Here is a 17,241-nt window from a genome sequence, read left to right on the forward strand (position 1 = left end):
GACCACTGTGCAGCGTGGCTTGGTACCTTCCCAATTGGCTACGGCAAATTCAATTCAACTTCAAATATAAGCTGCTTTTATTGTTCTCTAATTTTTGGCGTCCCCAATCGCAACCAAAAAAGAAGAAAATGACAAAGGATTACATTTTAAATTAATTTGTTTTTGCAATTTATTATTAGATTTGATTTTGATTCGAATAATAAAAATAACATGTAAAATTGTTCAGGAATTGCTTCCGTCATTCGATATTTAACATAGTACAATTTTTGTACATATTTTTATTAAAAAGGATATCAATCTCTTCGGTTTAAATCACTATTAAAAATGTGGTGAAAATGGACTAAAAGTGGTAAGTTAAGGGTCAAATCTGGGACAACAGGGATAACTAGGCGAGAGGCGGTCTCGGAAAGAGGGCTATCTCCTGGTGGTCCGCCGGCAAGAGTACTGTTTCTGTGGTGATAAGTAAAGACAAGTTTGGGATTCGATTGTAGTTTACGTCAACGTTTTCTTTCATTCTTCTCTTGACATGTTTCAGATTTCCTTTTACCCCCTTTTTAGATTCTGAGTAAAGTCCGGTATGATTTTTGTTTTGTTTGTTCAACCGAAAAGGTCTGCAAGTGGCAAGAATCAACCACCAATCCGACGAGCCATAGCCGCGCTAAACACCAACATGTCGGCAACGCCACTCAATGATCGAGTTTTCGTTAATTTTCTTAGAACACGGTTGTTACATCCTTTGCAAAATATATCGGTGTCACACGGCGTCAGTCTGGAAAACGGTGTAAATTCTGATTGCTTATTCCCTTTTTGCGCCATATGAGATTCTAGTTTCACTTTATTTTCTGCTTCTTTCTGCGCAATTGCTTAAATGTGCCCATTAATTTCTATAAGAATCAATGACCTCTAAATAATGTGTTCTGTCTAATCTATGGATGTAATCTTCTATGCTTGCTAGACTTAGGATCGGTGTATATTGAATATCTTAGGCAGATTTTTCATGATTTTGTTTGTCCATCCTTTAAGTGAATTGGTTCCTACTTTGGAGAACATTTTTGATTCAACAGAACTTACAAAGTAATCCAATCAAAGCGTCAAATTATTTTCTTTTTGGGTTAAATAACAAAACCAACAAATTTTGTTTTAGCTAAACTTAGATGTTAATTCCCAAGTGATTTTTTATGACAAGGAGCAGGGTTGTCAGATATGACGATCTCGATTTTTTGGCGGTTTATAGACAGGTTGGCGATTTTATAGGCGAATTGTAAGAAATTAGGATTTTTTTTTTTTGATTACCGAAAATATGAATACTTTTAAGGTCTTGCACAATTCTCAATATCAGAATGTAACAGTCATTTATTGCAAACATAATTTATGTTGTCGAGAATTCATTATAAACTAATGAGCTCTATTAGATGTGCTAGAAACCTATGGACAAAATTACATTTGGTCTGTTACAGAATTGCAAGAATGTAAAATTTGTAAATGAAATAAAAATGTACTTGATTTTTGGAGGACAGTTAATTATTACAGTGATTCCGCAAATTAATACCAACAGATGTTCTTTATATGTTAGTTAAGGTGTGAGTATATAAGCAGCTTGGTATCAAGGCTAGCCATGTCAAATTATAGGGAAAAACGGCTGAAGGAGTCGAGTGATATGTCACACAATATGCTATGCGAAGACTTTAAGCTGCTTTTGTACTCACACCTATACTTAAACAAATAATGCCTGTATTGAAAGTGTTTTTGACTTACATTTGTTCCCCTTTTTTTTCCCTCAAAAAGTAGGCAGTTTATTTTGTTAGTTTTTAAATGTTTATTTCAGCTTTATTTATTTTAGCCTAAGTTTAGTTTAATGTAGATTTGAGTAGGGAAGCTAATTTCACTTCCAATTTTAGTTCAGCTATATATTCTTATATCATATTTTAGCGCCGTTAATTCTAGTGAGCGCAGTACAAATTATCAACATTTTTCGCCCCCCTCATAAGGCTGTAAAGTATCTAGTTCCACGACTGATTTTTGATGGGACCAGAAAAGAAATAGCCCAGTTCCGAGTTGTAGGCTTTTACGTCTCCTACACCGGCATCAGTGCACCCATCTTTTCGAATTGCTTTATAGGTATCGGCACCCAGTTCAACATCGACAGGTGTGTTACCTCTGGGGTCAGGATCTGCTAAAGCACTGTTGGTAAAGCTGATGGTGGGATTCTCTAAAATTGAGTCTGAATATAGCCGTCTTGGAAGGTCGTCAATAATAATGGCTTTGACTTTTAAGGACCAAGTACTATTTGGCCGACGGGGTGAAATCGTGAATGTTTTGAAACGTTCTCCTTTGTAAGTCTGAGATGGCAGACATACCCGTTGGAAAGCAGCGTAAGAGATATTGGACATTGTTGCTGATTGGCCGATGATGGCCCGTAACTTCGTAAACCCCTCGACCCCTTCCGCAGTTATCGGCACCATGGCCGTTGGTACGAAAACTAAATCCCATGCAAAGTCTGGAGTGGTAATTGCCTCGACGTTGAGGGCTGCCTCCTCCAGTTGAGATGCCCCATGAAGCAATATATGATGCCGATTGCTGCATCGTCGGAAGCCGGTTAGGGAGGAACAATCGGGAGCCAAATGACGCAAAACAATTTGACAATTTTTGTTATGGGTCTGCTAATGTTGAGCCTTTTCCACCGATTGACTAAGTTTAAATTTGTATCTGAAATATCTGGTTCAGCTGGTGTAAGAATAGATGTTCCTACTAATAAAAAATGACCAGGAGTCAAAGGGGAAAGGTCATTTGAGTCGTCGCTAGCAGGACTTAAGACATCCTTCAATATGTGCTAAAGCAGTAGTAAATTCTTCAAAAGTGAAATTTATTTTTGGGATACCTTTTCGCAAATGAACTTTAAATGATTTACACCAGCTTCCCACAAGCCGCCCATGTGCGGAGCACTAGGCGGAATAAATTTCCAAGTAAGATTTTGAGTGAAGTTGTTTTGAATCGTGCTATTTTGAATATTTTTCATGGAAGCTAATCTAGCTCGTTTTAGTAGATCTACCGCTCACACAAAGTTTGTTCCGTTGTCAGAAAATATACAAGACGGACAATCGCGCCGACTTATAAACCTAGAAAAAGCGGCAGGAAAAGCATATGTCGACAAATCGCTTGTGGGTTCTAAGTGTATAGCCTTGGTGGCAAAACAAACAAACAGGCACACATACACTTTTGTAATAAAGCAGGCTCCTCCTGAATAATTTTAATATTAAAGGGTCCTGCAAAATCTCCCCCTGTGTTTGTAAAGGATCGAGAAAGAAAATTACGTTCAGGCGGTAGCGCAGCCATTATTTGAGTTTTGGTTTGTTTTTTTTTTTTTTTTTTGGGAATTAAGCAGATTCGACATTTTCATATGGTTTGTTGATTAGTGTCATTAATTGATCACCGTGTAAGGTGATCTTCTTCGGTTCACGTTACTTTATCGCGTTTAAATCGCACTTTTTATTATTATGTGGAATTGTTATAAGCAAGCGATTTGGAATTTTTATAAGCAGCACTGAACTCAAAAAAAACTTTTTTTGGCAAACAAAAAACGAGTTAAGCAATGGCAGCCGTGCCGGTTTTTTGATGCTGAGCTATTTTGATGTAAAAGCTAATTTCATTTAAGTTTCAGTCGCTCACTGCTGTTTTGTGTTAGCTGATGATTTTAAGTAGCATTAGCTCGAAGTTCCGTTTCAAAGAACTAAGATATTTGGGATACATTGCTGGATGTAGCAAACTGAAGACTGATCCGGCGAAAGTGGAAACGATAGTAAACCAGGAGAGAAGTTTAATGGGTACCGCAGGGAGGAATCGAAGCTTTATAGCCGACTTTGCCACCATTGCGGCTCGAAATCCTCAAAAAAGGAATACGATTCACGCTCACGGAGGAGGCCAAGGTGGCATTTGAAAAATTAAAGGAAGCTTTTATAAGTATCCCCGTCCTAACACACCCGGACTTTACCAAACGCTTCAAGGTTCAGTGCGATGCCTCAGACTTAGGAATAGGAGCTATATTGTTCCAAAGAGACGAGGAGATATTACTATGTGACTAAGAGTGAATGTTTGGCAGTGGTGATGACCATTTAAAAGTCCTGGCCATATATTGAGTTGATTTACTTCACAGTCATAACAGACCACAGAAGTTTTTTTCATGTCACATCGAGATCTGAGCGGAAGGTTAGCCTGACGCAGTCTACATTGGCAGGCATTTTCCTTTGAGGCAGAGCACCATAAAAGTACCCAGGACATAGTACCTGATACTCTGTAAATGTATGATATGGAGTAGATTTTTCTGGTGAAGTCCTTAATCGACCTTGATTCCTTAGCCTTTAAAACAGATGAATACTTAGCCTTGATAGACACAATCGAAAATAATTCTTCACAACTTCCTGATCTAAATGTGGTTGATGGTTTTGTATATAAACAAACTCAGTTCTACGATGGTATTTCCCTTAACGAAGGTTTGGCCTTGAAGTTATGGGTACCCAGCGAAATGACCCAGCAAATTATTGAAAAAGCACACTATCCACTACTAGTCTCTCATGGAGATCTCCACAAGATACCTCGGAGGGTAAAAGAGTACTTTTTTCTGGCCAAGTCTGAATACGCTAGTTAGAAATTTTGTACAGAATCGGGAAATTTGCAAAGAGACGAAACCATTAAATAAAAGCCTTTCCAATGAATTTATGTACACTTTTTAGGTCCTTACCCTAGAACCAAACCGGGAAACTGTTTCATTATCATTCTGGTAGTCCACCTTCCAGAATATGTCTTGCTAAGGGCCATGACCAAAGAAAATTCGAGAAATGTAGTAAAATTTTTAATAAGTGAAGTATCTCATAAATTTGGAACCCTAAAATAATAATAGCAAAAAGGCAGAATACCTTAAAGGTTTAAAAATAAGCAGAGATCCCAGATAAAATATTAACTCGAAACGTTTACACGAAAATATTTAAAATAAACTTTTAATTCTAACTTAACTTAAGGCTACCTTAATTTTAAATTTTTCCTATACTCATCCAAAAGTCGCAAGAGTGCTGGAAGATCCAGTTAAATTTACGACGTGGACCCCAACGTACATAGGCATTGTTTGTCATAAGCATATTCAAATTCGAAACTTGAAATAAACGGTGAATAATATAGCTAAAATAATTAAAATATCGTATACAGGGAGGTGCCGTAATATCGGAGCTGTGCGAAGACCTGGAACAGCATAGATAAATTTCTTTCACAAGCTGTAGCATCCATTACGAACTTCAAATACCACATCTCAAACAATTTCGGTGGGTATTGTACCTAAACTCGTCAAAATACCGAATATAGGGAGGTACTGATATATGGGGCCAAAACGGAGACGTGGACCTGCATAGACAATTTTCTGTGACAGACGAGTTCCCTTTTTTATTAGTGAGTTGTATTCGTCGGCATATACGAATTTGTTTTTGTGTAAGAATAATGCAAGATCGTTTTCCATCTTGGATTTCAGCTGCTGTAAGGTCTTGTGATGAGTTGCGAAGATGTTGTCTATTTGCTCCAGTATTTTTCCAGAGTCTTAGAGCATATGTGTATGATCGATAAACTTTAGCTAAAGAGGAAAAATTTTTAACGGGTCATCTCTTTCCACGAAAAGAGTCATGACTTTTGCCGTTTTGGCTTCCAAATTTGTATCACTTAGGGTATCGTGTGATGGCCATCGGTCTTTTGGCACCAGAGATCACTAATCTTTAGCTCTGCATCCATCATACATCCACGGCTCGCAATATCAGCTGGATTATTTTCTGAATCAACATGTCTCAATTTTTCTTGACCAACAAACGTGCTCCAATGACAAGGAGGCTTTTTTAACCATGCTAAGACGATGGTAGAATCGGTCCAAAATTGTGTCGAATATTTTGATATTTGTAGGCTAGTTATAATGGATTTTTAAATTTTGCATAACTCGAGTCTGGGTATTGATAGTTTTTTAATAGGATCGACACTAGTCTTTGCTGCTAATAATAGTATTTTCCACCCTAATATATAGAGTGGCTCCATACACGCTTTTCGATGCGTCACAAAATCCATGACTCTCTACAGAACAATCTAGCGTGTATTGAATCCATCGAGAAACTCTGAGATATTCAATATCTTTGCTATTTTTCACAAAATTGTTCCAGTTCATCTGAGTTATTGGATTTAATTGATCATCTCAGTCAATTTTGTCTAGCCAGATTTGTTGCATTATTAGCTAAGCTACAACAACCACCGGTGCCAGCCACATGGTTCAAACAATTTGGCTATCCTTGATAAAACCTCTCGTTTTGAAGATACAGTTTTATTTTCCATTGCAGGTGGTGTGAAAGAAAAATAATCGCCTGAGATATTCCATCGAATTCCAAGGGCCTTAGTAGAAGCATCTTCGGAAATGTCTAACCAATTGAGTGGTATGATTACAGTGATTCCGCAAATAAATATCAATAGGTGTTCTTTATATGCTAGTTAAGGTGTGAGTACATAAGCTGCTTGGCATCAGGGCTAGGCATGTCAAATTATAGGGTAAACGGCTGAAGGAGTCGAGTGATATGTCACACAATATGCTATGCGAAGACTTTAAGCTGCTTTTGTACTCACACCTATACTTAAACAAATAATGCCTGGATTGAAAGTGTTTTTGACTTACATTTGTTCCCCTTTTTTCCCTCAAAAAGTAGGCAGTTTATTTTGTTAGTTTTTAAATGTTTATTTCAGCTTTATTTATTTATTTATTTTAGCCTAAGTTTAGTTTAATATAGATTTGAGTAGAGAAAATTCAATATTTTAGCTAATTTCACTTCCAATTTTAGTTCACCTATATATTCTTATATCATATTTTAGCTCCGTTAATTCTAGTGAGCGCAGTACAAATTATCAACATTTTCTGCCCCCTCATAAGGCGTGTAAAATATCTAGTTCCATGACAGATTTTTGATGGGACCAGAAAATAAATAGCCCAGTTCCGAGTTGTAGGATTTTAGGTCTCCTATACAGGCATCAGTGCACCCATCTTTTCGAATTGCTGCATAGTCTTGGAAGGTCGTCAATAATAATGGCCTTGACTTTTAAGGATCAAGTACTATTTGGCCGACGGGGTGAAATCGTGAAAGTTTTGAAACGTTCTCCTTTGTAGGTGCGAGACGGCAGACCCATCCGTCGGAGAGCAGCATAAGAGATTTTGGACATTGTTGCTGATTGGCCGATGATGGCCCGTAACTTCGTAAACCGCTAGAACCCTTCCGCAGTTATTGGCACCATGGCCGTTGGTACGAAAACTAAATCCCATGCAAAGGCTGGAGTGGTAATTGGCTCGACGTTGATTGCAGCCTCCTCCAGTTGAGATGCCCTATGAATCAAATTATGATGCCGATTGTTGTATCGTAGGCAGCCGGTTAGGGAGGAACAGTCTGAAGCCAAATGACCACGCGAGTTACGTATCCGTACCCCACCGATCTCTACGTCACTGCAAACATCGGCCACATAATTGCAAAATATGTATCAAATATTAATAAGAACAACTCAGCGAAAACTAGCGTCAACAACTGAATGTGCTTCTGCTGGTTTTCGACTGACATACGAAACGTAAAATATGCTGAGTGGACATTTCCACCAAGCAACCCAAAGCTTAATAACGAAATAAATGATTAGTCTTAAGATTCACTCGAAACAATAAAGTTGTTTTTCAATTTGATAAACCAAATAAAATTTGTGTTATCTTTCAAATTTAACTCCGAAGAGTTAAACATATAATTGGCGCAGTCGAAAAAAAAAACCTACAGAGATAATCGTACTAACCAGCAAATCGGGAACAATCACAGAAGAATATTCATCACTTAGCAAGGACTCTCGTAAAAACGGATAATTACGGATAAGGAGCAGCAGTCGAAGAAATTCTATCTATGAGCAAAAAGCATTTGACGCAAACAGAGACCTAGACGACATAGAGGAACTACAGGCACAAATCACAAAGTTCCAGGAAGTAATAATGCAGCAGGAACAAATGATCCTGCAGCAACAACAACAGATCCAACATCAACAACAAACCCATCAACCAATCAACAACGAAACTAACAATTTTCTCTTATCCCCCAGAGATATTTTGGAGCAATTTAGACGATTGAAACCGTTGGAGCCGGACAACCTGATCCAGTTCTTCTCATCGGCAGAGACCACAATCAACTTATATGGCAACAACGATGGACTATTAGAATACGGACTACAAATCATAACAAACGAAAAAATCTATGCCAAATATTCATACCTAATCAGGCAACTTGGAAATAAACCATCCTGGGATATAATTAAGAAAACCCTTAAGCACCATCTACAACCCCGAAAGACATACTCGGATGTGTTCAATGAATGTAGGTTGGCGAGGGTAAGGAACCTAAACGAACTATTTACCTTTTTTGAAAAATCGAAACACGAGTTGGCAGAAATATATGATTTCGATGCCACTAAGCCAGATATATATTCACCGTCATGTGTAGATCGCGATCTTGTAAATATTATGATAGGGAAAATAGATGGACCGTTGAGGGCACATCTAAGCGGAGAGGAAAAGATGATATTCTAAAATACACTAAACTAGGGCTACTCTATGATAGGAGGACAATTCACTATAACCACAGAATATTAACCAAAAAAACCGACGAACAAAATTCAGGAAGCAACAGCGAATCAGAAAAAGAAAAATGGAAAGTACCTAATGGTTCCAAATTTTCTCAGAAAAACAAACATTTCAACAAATTCCTTACTACTCCCAATATTAATAATGAAAAAAACTATATACAAAAAACACAACATACTAACACAACAACTCACAAAAAAAAAAACGGTTCAGCCCAAGCTAAATTCTCACATATGAGCGTAGACACCCAGCAGTCAAATTCCCCATCATACATGGAGTTAAAAGCAATCCAAGACACACTACTTGAAGATCAAGAGGAAGTAAATTTTTTAATGTGGCCTCAAGAACAAAATTACCAATAGTATCGATAACGATAGGTAAACAAAAAATTAGATGCTTGATAGATACTGGCTCAACAACCAGTATTCTAAAAAATAACATATTGAAAGAACAATTCCCCCAAAAAGCTTTAGAAAAACCGCACTATTGCAAGACACTCAACGGACTGAATAGGGTAGACTACGTCGTAACCACTCCTTTTCCTAGGGAATTCAAGTACCCAGGGACACTCCAATGGAAGCTCATAGACTTTGTAAACGACAACTTCTCCGGCATAATTGGCCAAAATTTTTTAAAAGCTTTGAAAATTGTTATAAACTTTCACCAGCAGTACATCGATATTTTGGGGTCCAAATTATTTCTTTGAAGAATACAACTATCCAAGTGAAATTGAAAGTATATGCACATTAGACCCAATAGAATTAAATGAAATTTCACAAAAATTCAATTTTGATCGTCTCAATTCTGAGGAAAAAGAAACAATCCAGCAATTGCTTTCAAAATTTAAGGACCTTTTCTTTAAAGAAGGAGATATACTTTCAGCAACGGACGAAGTCCAACATGAAATTACTACGACAGTAGATAAACCTCTTTACTCAAAGATATACAGGTACCCTCAAGTGCACGAAACAGAAATAAATCGACAAATTCAAGAAATGCTTAAACAAAACATTATCAAAAAAAGCAACTCTCCTTATAATAGCCCATTGTGGATAGTGGAAAAGAAATTAGACAACTCCTAAGTTTAGTTTAATATAGATTTGAGTAGAGAAAATTCAATATTTTAGCTAATTTCACTTCCAATTTTAGTTCACCTATATATTCTTATATCATATTTTAGCTCCGTTAATTCTAGTGAGCGCAGTACAAATTATCAACATTTTCTGCCTCCTCATAAGGCGTGTAAAATATCTAGTTCCATGACAGATTTTTGATGGGACCAGAAAATAAATAGCCCAGTTCCGAGTTGTAGGATTTTAGGTCTCCTATACAGGCATCAGTGCACCCATCTTTTCGAATTGCTGCATAGTCTTGGAAGGTCGTCAATAATAATGGCCTTGACTTTTAAGGATCAAGTACTATTTGGCCGACGGGGTGAAATCGTGAAAGTTTTGAAACGTTCTCCTTTGTAGGTGCGAGACGGCAGACCCATCCGTCGGAGAGCAGCGTAAGAGATTTTGGACATTGTTGCTGATTGGCCGATGATGGCCCGTAACTTCGTAAACCGCTAGAACCCTTCCGCAGTTATTGGCACCATGGCCGTTGGTACGAAAACTAAATCCCATGCAAAGGCTGGAGTGGTAATTGGCCCGACGTTGATTGCAGCCTCCTCCAGTTGAGATGCCCTGTGAATCAAATTATGATGCCGATTGTTGTATCGTAGGCAGCCGGTTAGGGAGGAACAGTCTGAAGCCAAATGACCACGCGAGTTACGTATCCGTACCCCACCGATCTCTACGTCACTGCAAACATCGGCCACATAATTGCAAAATATGTATCAAATATTAATAAGAACAACTCAGCGAAAACTAGCGTCAACAACTGAATGTGCTTCTGCTGGTTTTCGACTGACATACGAAACGTAAAATATGCTGAGTGGACATTTCCACCAAGCAACCCAAAGCTTAATAACGAAATAAATGATTAGTCTTAAGATTCACTCGAAACAATAAAGTTGTTTTTCAATTTGATAAACCAAATAAAATTTGTGTTATCTTTCAAATTTAACTCCGAAGAGTTAAACATATAATTGGCGCAGTCGAAAAAAAAAAACCTACAGAGATAATCGTACTAACCAGCAAATCGGGAACAATCACAGAAGAATATTCATCACTTAGCAAGGACTCTCGTAAAAACGGATAATTACGGATAAGGAGCAGCAGTCGAAGAAATTCTATCTATGAGCAAAAAGCATTTGACGCAAACAGAGACCTAGACGACATAGAGGAACTACAGGCACAAATCACAAAGTTCCAGGAAGTAATAATGCAGCAGGAACAAATGATCCTGCAGCAACAACAACAGATCCAACATCAACAACAAACCCATCAACCAATCAACAACGAAACTAACAATTTTCTCTTATCCCCCAGAGATATTTTGGAGCAATTTAGACGATTGAAACCGTTGGAGCCGGACAACCTGATCCAGTTCTTCTCATCGGCAGAGACCACAATCAACTTATATGGCAACAACGATGGACTATTAGAATACGGACTACAAATCATAACAAACGAAAAAATCTATGCCAAATATTCATACCTAATCAGGCAACTTGGAAATAAACCATCCTGGGATATAATTAAGAAAACCCTTAAGCACCATCTACAACCCCGAAAGACATACTCGGATGTGTTCAATGAATGTAGGTTGGCGAGGGTAAGGAACCTAAACGAACTATTTACCTTTTTTGAAAAATCGAAACACGAGTTGGCAGAAATATATGATTTCGATGCCACTAAGCCAGATATATATTCACCGTCATGTGTAGATCGCGATCTTGTAAATATTATGATAGGGAAAATAGATGGACCGTTGAGGGCACATCTAAGCGGAGAGGAAAAGATGATATTCTAAAATACACTAAACTAGGGCTACTCTATGATAGGAGGACAATTCACTATAACCACAGAATATTAACCAAAAAAACCGACGAACAAAATTCAGGAAGCAACAGCGAATCAGAAAAAGAAAAATGGAAAGTACCTAATGGTTCCAAATTTTCTCAGAAAAACAAACATTTCAACAAATTCCTTACTACTCCCAATATTAATAATGAAAAAAAACTATATACAAAAAACACAACATACTAACACAACAACTCACAAAAAAAAAACGGTTCAGCCCAAGCTAAATTCTCACATATGAGCGTAGACACCCAGCAGTCAAATTCCCCATCATACATGGAGTTAAAAGCAATCCAAGACACACTACTTGAAGATCAAGAGGAAGTAAATTTTTTAATGTGGCCTCAAGAACAAAATTACCAATAGTATCGATAACGATAGGTAAACAAAAAATTAGATGCTTGATAGATACTGGCTCAACAACCAGTATTCTAAAAAATAACATATTGAAAGAACAATTCCCCCAAAAAGCTTTAGAAAAACCGCACTATTGCAAGACACTCAACGGACTGAATAGGGTAGACTACGTCGTAACCACTCCTTTTCCTAGGGAATTCAAGTACCCAGGGACACTCCAATGGAAGCTCATAGACTTTGTAAACGACAACTTCTCCGGCATAATTGGCCAAAATTTTTTAAAAGCTTTGAAAATTGTTATAAACTTTGACCAGCAGTACATCGATATTTTGGGGTCCAAATTATTTCTTTGAAGAATACAACTATCCAAGTGAAATTGAAAGTATATGCACATTAGACCCAATAGAATTAAATGAAATTTCACAAAAATTCAATTTTGATCGTCTCAATTCTGAGGAAAAAGAAACAATCCAGCAATTGCTTTCAAAATTTAAGGACCTTTTCTTTAAAGAAGGAGATATACTTTCAGCAACGGACGAAGTCCAACATGAAATTACTACGACAGTAGATAAACCTCTTTACTCAAAGATATACAGGTACCCTCAAGTGCACGAAACAGAAATAAATCGACAAATTCAAGAAATGCTTAAACAAAACATTATCAAAAAAAGCAACTCTCCTTATAATAGCCCATTGTGGATAGTGGAAAAGAAATTAGACAACTCGGGCAAAAAGAAATACAGACTCGTCGTCGACTACCGAAAACTAAACGAATTTACGGTAGGCGATAAATACCCTATCCCAAACCTTAACTCTCTGTTGGACAAACTCGGTAGATCTCAATATTACACCACCCTTGACCTAGCCAAGGGCTTTCACCAAATTCCAGTCAAGGAGGAAGATAGGAAGAAAACGGCATTTTCAACGCCAACGGGTCATTATGAGTTTATTCGAATGCCCTTCGGTTTAAAAAATGCACCGTCAACGTTCCAAAGACTAATGAACGAAGTCCTAAAGGATCATATAAATAAAACCTGTGTCGTCTACATGGACGATATCCTCGTGTTTAGCACATCCTTGGAGGAACATATAACCATCCCCGGAAAAATCTTTAAACTTTTGAGAAAGGCAAATTTAACAAGTAAAAAAGCTGTAAGTTCGGCCGGGCCGAACTTTTAATACCCTCCACCATTTGGTACAAATTTGGCAATTTCCAAAAAAAATAAAATAAATAAATAAATAAAAAAAATAAAATAAAAAAAATCCTTTAAAAATTCTGTTAAAATCTTAAAAATACCGAATGTCTATACGATGACGTATACATGCATAGGCAACTTTTGTCATAAGTTATTACAACATTTAAATGCGAAACATGAAGAAAAATTTGTTTATAATGTAGCTAAAATCATCAAAATACCGAATATAGGGGGTTCCGTTATATGGGGGCTATACCAAGACGTGGACCTGCACAGACAATTTTCTGGCATGGGCTGAAGTATCCATTACGAACTTCAAATGCGAAATTTAAAACAATCCCGGTAAATAATGTCGCTAAAATCATCAAAATACCGAATATCGGGGGGAACGGTATATGGGGCCTATACGAAGACGTGGACCTACATGGTCCATTTTCTGTTTTCTGCTGCAGTATCTATTACGAACTTCAAATACCAAATTTGGAACGGTTCCGTTAAATAATGTCGCTAAAATCATCAAAATACCGAATATCGGGGGGTACGGTATATGGGGGCTATACGAAGACGTGGACCTACATGGTCCATTTTCTGTTTTCTGCTGCAGTATCTATTACGAACTTCAAATACCAAATTTGGAACGGTTCCGTTAAATAATGTCGCTAAAATCATCAAAATACCGAATATCGGGGGGTACCGTTATATGGGGGCTATACGAAGACGTGGACCTGCACAGATAATTTTCTGTCTTAGGCTGTAGTATCCATTACGAACTTCAAATGCCAAATTTGAAACAATTCCGGTGAATAATGTCGCTAAAATCATCAAAATACCGAATATCGAGAGGTACCGTTATATGGGGGCTATATGAAAACTTGGACCTACATGACCCATTTACGAACTTAACCTGCCTACTGGAAAAACATACATGTGTGCAAAATTTTAGCCTTCTATCTCAATTCGTTCGAAAGATAGCGTGATTACAACAGACAGACAGACGGACAGACAGACAGACAGACAGACACACAGACAGACAGACGGACATGGCTAAATCGTCTTAGAATTTTACGCTGATCAAGAATATATATACTTTGTTGGGTCTGACGTGAGTATTTCGAGGAGTTGCAAACGGAATGACAAAATTAATATACCCTCCATAGTATGGTGGAGGGTATAAAAATTCAAGTCGTCAAATGTGACTTTCTAAAAAAAGAAACACAATTTTTAGGTCATGTCCTTACCAATCATGGCATCAAGCCAAATCCGGATAAAACATCCATAATACGAAAACTTAAAGTCCCAACTACTGAAAAACAAATTAAATCTTTCTTAGTGTACAAAATACTTTGTACATACTTTTGAGTGCGGTTGAGGCGCTGGGAAAATCTAGCAATAAAGAATAAATATTCTAAAATTACATATTTCCCATCCGCCATAAAACCCCACAGTGAACAATTCGGTGATCTTGTGCGCTGACGCATACGATAAGCTAGGAACACAATTGGAGCGAACGACGAATTTCGCCCTACGCGGCGACAAAATGAGCCGCGAAAATTCGTCGTATGGAACACAATACCGACGAAATTATAAAACAGCTGATGAAGTTGTTTACTTTTTGCTCATTTGTTGACTACAATGAAAATTATACAAGAACTCATAATTCTACGTTCTCTATTATAATTTCAGTTATGTCCATCTTCTCTATTATAAATTCACTGATATCCATCTTCACTCAGGCGCAAGTGCACAAATAAATAAACAAATTATTTATGTTTTTTATACGAATAACAGATAGTAGAGTGACCATAACAAATTTTAAAGTAAATAGTAACTTTATTTACTAAAACACATAAAATTCGTACAAGTATGGCCACCTTGTACTGTTTTGTTCGCCGGTCGCCGGCGTATGAAATAGAAATAAAGCTAATTGAGTTCGCGGCGACCGACGAAATTTTCGCCGGCGCCGTGATTGTGTGCACTTCCATATACACATATGTGTTTTATTTTTGACGACGAACATACGCCGCGAAAAAATTCGTCGTTCGCTCCAATTGTGTTCCTAGCAATAATGTGTGAGATAATAAAGGCTATGACCCACACGCACAGATATCAATGCGTTCAGTAGATGCACAAGACCACTTGAATGAAATGACAAGCAGCCCTGCAATGTTCTCCATTCAGTATTAGAATAGATAAGAATAATTGTGTGGCTGCGATTAGGTTAAGATAGATTAGTTTCAGTAGTACTTAAGGAATATACTTTTAAATAAAAACCAGAATTGAAACTACATCCAAAGAATAAGGTTGTTCTTTCTTTTCTCACTCACTTAGGAATGCCAGGCTTTTACAGAAAATTCGTGAAAGATTATGCGAAAATCGCATTTCGCATGTCCAAATGTCTCAAAAAAAAGAAAAAATTAATGCCAACGACACGGCATATCTCGTTGCATTCGAAAAACTAAAAGATCTTGTTACTAACTCTCCAATATTGAGATACCCTGATTTTAGCAAGAAATTTAAAGTAACAACTGATGCAAGTAACTTCGCAATAGGGGCAGTACTCTCTCAAAAGGGACACTAGAACCCCAAACAAACACGAATGTAACTATGCAACAATCGAAAAAGAATTGCTTGCCATAGTATGGGCAGTACAATATTACAGACCCTATTTGTTTGGCAGGGAATTCGATCTAGAAAGTGACCATCAACCACTCAAGTGGCTAATGACCAAATATACAGGGAAAATATAAATCCCAGATTACAGAGATGGCTAATAAACCTAGGAGAATACAATTTCACAATAGATTATATAAAGGGCAAAAACAATTTTATTGCCGATTTCCTAAGTCGAATAAAAGACGACGAAATAAACCATTGGGAAGATGAAGAAAATACAGGTGAAGATATAGAAATAGAACAACCAGATTGCGAAAATTCAATACATGATGAACACGAAAACGCCTCAATAGAAGTACAAACCGTCCACTCTCAAGAGGAGGACCTAGGATACAATATACCTATTCTAGAAACGGTTGTCAATAGATTTAAAGTTCAAATTATCTTAATAAAAGAAAAAAGAGAAACTGTTACGACAATCTTCGGGAAAAAGAGGATTTTCATAGAAAGAAGCGATATAACCAACGGATATGTGATCGACATTCTACGAAGAGAAGTAACAAAAGGAAAAATAGGAATCTACTCCTACCTCAGTGACCATGAATATTATCAAGTTTATAGAATCTTAGAGAATGAGTATTCTGCAAATCCACATGTTAAGTTCGTCAAATGCACCAAAAAAAGCAAGAGACATAGAATCTGAAGACGAACTAAAACACAAATCGCACTTTTTCATAAAAACGAAAGCGGACATTGTGGTATAACGGCAACATACGAAAAACTGAAAATGATCATATACAACCCAGACCTCAAAACCCAAATATTTAAAATCATAAATAACTGTGAAATTTGCACTGCAGGAAAATACGATAGAAATCCTATCAAAAATAAATTCCGATTCTCAGAAATTCCATTAAACATTAATGAAATTGTCCATGTTGACACATATGTGAATTCCAAGCAAGCATTTATTATATTTCTGGATAAGTTTTCTAAACACGCCGTCGCTTTCCATTTAGAAGACCGGAACAGCCTAACCCTAGTAGGAAAACTGAGATTATATATTTCAGTTACCGGAAAAATGAAGAAACTTGTTGCTGATAACGAATTCAACAATATTAATGTAAAGGAATTATGTAGAATAGAGGGCATACATATACACTTTTCAAAGCCCAATAGCCATACAGGTGTAGAAAGACTAAATAATACGCTCACAGAGAAAATAAGAACACTTAATTTAGAAGAAAAGTTTCCAATAAGGGAACAACTATCTAAGGCTATAGAGCTATATAATACGTATCATCCAACCATTAAAGACACACCGCACAACGTTCACTACGGACTTGTTGAAAAGAGCATAATTAGAGACCGTTTAGAACATCAAAAGCAAAAAATAGTAAAACTAAATGCAAATAGGGAAAACTATGAAGAAACTAGAGAT

This window comes from Musca domestica, unplaced genomic scaffold, assembly GCF_030504385.1.
Source record: "Musca domestica strain aabys unplaced genomic scaffold, Musca_domestica.polishedcontigs.V.1.1 5, whole genome shotgun sequence".
Lineage (NCBI taxonomy): Eukaryota > Metazoa > Arthropoda > Insecta > Diptera > Muscidae > Musca > Musca domestica.